This window comes from Homarus americanus, unplaced genomic scaffold (genome assembly GCF_018991925.1).
Source record: "Homarus americanus isolate GMGI-L3 unplaced genomic scaffold, GMGI_Hamer_2.0 scaffold21995, whole genome shotgun sequence".
In the NCBI taxonomy this organism is placed as follows: domain Eukaryota; kingdom Metazoa; phylum Arthropoda; class Malacostraca; order Decapoda; family Nephropidae; genus Homarus; species Homarus americanus.
Genome location: NW_024726221.1, coordinates 1 through 2,500, shown reverse-complemented (window position 1 = coordinate 2,500; position 2,500 = coordinate 1). Strand labels below are relative to the sequence as shown.

General features: G+C 54.4%; 2 non-coding genes across 2 annotated transcripts in view; both read right to left on the bottom strand.

The window, feature by feature from the left end:
- Positions 1 to 522, bottom strand: part of LOC121865377 — a 4,302-nt gene extending 3,780 nt beyond the window's left edge. Inside the window, exon 1 of the ribosomal RNA XR_006088755.1 lies at positions 1 to 522. This exon is cut by the window's left edge and continues 3,780 nt beyond it. This is a non-coding gene — a ribosomal RNA (large subunit ribosomal RNA).
- A 1,102-nt stretch (positions 523 to 1,624) lies between these two features.
- LOC121865376 lies at positions 1,625 to 1,788 on the bottom strand. Its single transcript, XR_006088754.1, has one exon. It is a non-coding gene; the product is annotated as a 5.8S ribosomal RNA (ribosomal RNA).
- Between the last annotated feature and the right edge of the window lie 712 nt (positions 1,789 to 2,500).

Below are 2,500 nucleotides of genomic sequence, written 5' to 3'. Positions count from 1 at the left end.
GAGGCGAAATACGCCCGCCGACGCCAGCGTGAGTGGGGGCACGCCCAAACATTTTTGTGTCGCTCAATTACAACACCCCACCCAGCCGACAGCCGACGAGCTGAACCCCCTCAGTTCGACCTTCGAGTTTCCACCCGTTTGGCTCTTAACGGTTTCACGTACTCTTGAACCGCTCTTCAATGTTCTTTTCAACTTTCCCTCACGGTACTTGTTCGCTATCGGTCTCGTGGTCATATTTAGCCTTAGATGGAGTTTACCACCTGCTTTGGGCTGCACTTTCAAGCAACCCGACTCTACAGAGAGGCCCTTTCCGACCGTCCCATCTGTACCCTCACGGGCGCCACCATACGGGCCTCTGGACCCTCTGAAACGCAACACCCCTCGTGCCCGAAGACATCGAGGTTATGCGCTGGGCTTTTCCCGGTTCAGTCGCCCTTACTAAGGGAATCCCTGTTGGTTTCTTTTCCTCCACTAATTAATATGCTTAAATTTGGCGGGTAGCTCTCTCCTACTACGAGGTCGATCGTGGTCTCATCATCCTTAGGGGGAACAAGTTCCCCAACCACGAAGCGGAAGACGCTCTGCCACCGACTTTCTTCACCACCGACATTACCAGGCAGGAAGGTTTGAGGGGCTTGTCGCGGGGGTACCAGCGGCCATGGCGCCGGCACTCCCACCACTGACTCCGTTCCTTCTCATTGAGTGGTAAATAGCCAATAGGAAAAGTGTTCCAGCAGAACATCTCTCGCAGAGTCATATACACACACAGTTTTAATGCATATACGCTCGTGTTCCGCCCTTACTCGGCCGCACCTTTGCCGCTTAAACTTTGACCTCTTTCCCCGTTCCCGCATGCCACAGCAGTGGCACTTGTTTATCCGGAGAAAGAGAGCGAGAGTCGCAGTATTAATTGGCGTGAGCGGCCTTTCCGGCTGCAGAACTAGTGCTCTATCTCGGCGAGCGCCGTTATGAGGCGCAACACCGTCTTTAACGCGTTTAGAGAGAACTCCCCCTGCCTCCCTCCCAGTCATGAGATAGACGTGGACTCGTGGCGAACTCTCAAAGAGAACGCCCACACCGCGTCTGACCGTGGGAGAGGGTGGAGGAGCGCGGGAGGAAGAGCACGGCGTCACCCAAGCATTCTCATCTCTCTGCCTGCACCACTACATGGTAGACTGCGGGCCCAGGCGCACTCATCAATTTAGGTTCCACTGCAATGCATGCCAAGCACTCTTTTCGAGGTGATAGACGAAATTCCGGCGGGGCTTACTTAAAAGATATCCGACCCGGTTTCGCTTCCTCTTCGTGGGATGGAGTGCCTCTTAGAACATGTGCAGCATCAGCCATGAGCGGCCGACGGCCATTCGTGTCTCTGTGGACAGCAGGCAAAAGAGCGCCGCCTCCAGTTATTTGCGAGGGCGACAACTGTCGCTTTGTTGTGGTTGAATGTGGGTGCGCCAAGTCCATGGACTTGCTAGTGATAGGCTTGCTTGTTTTTAAGGGCACGCCTCGCGCAAGGCGCGGGCGATTAAACCCCAAGGCGGAAGCTCGGTTCGGGTTACCCTCGTGTCGGGGAGACAGTCGGCAGGCACCGAACTCGCAGCAACCGATGGATGTATATTTCCGACCCTCGTAGAGGAGTGGCGGCGACAAGCTCATATGGCTGCCGCCGCCGCAATATGCGTTCAACTTGTCGATGTATCTGGTATTCTTGCGATTCACATACCGACACGCGGTTTGCTGCGGTCTTCATCGACCCACGAGCCGAGTGATCCCCCGTTAAGAGTTGTGTATTTGCCATTTGGTCTTTTTGCGACTAACCATCACAGGTCGAGTCTCAATGAAAGGGTTTGACAGACATAGCCCAAGTTTGTGGTTTGGGTTTGGCCGGACGGCTTGTTGTTGTTTTTTGACACTTGAATTTCACTCTTTTTGGGTCAAGAGGCTTATTCGCCGGTAGTAAGGAACGGACGGGCAGCCGTCCAAAGCCCCGTCCGTCCTCCTCCGGTCTTCGCGCTCTCGCCCGAGTGTGGTCCACCTACAGCGTGGTGGTACCTATTTTTGGTGCGGGGGCCGGGATTGTCCTCTTTCGCTGCTGGAGTTGCCAGAGCAGAGCCCTAGACCGCCCAAATCAGGAGAGTAGTAGTAGTTTTAAGAGCGCCCCGTTCTCTTTCTCTCTGTTAATGATCCTTCCGCAGGTTCACCTACGGAAACCTTGTTACGACTTTTACTTCCTCTAAATGATCAAGTTTGGACATCTTTCCGTCAGCTCGAGGCGACGACCCCAGAAAACCCTCGCGGGCAACGGGGCCGACAATCCAAGAGCGCCAGTCCGAAGGCCTCACTAAATCATTCAATCGGTAGTAGCGACGGGCGGTGTGTACAAAGGCAGGGACGTAGTCAGCGCAAGCTGATGACTTGCACTTACTGGGAATTCCTCGTTCATGGGAAACAATTGCAAGCCCCAATCCCTATCAAGAAAGGCTTTGAACGGGTTACC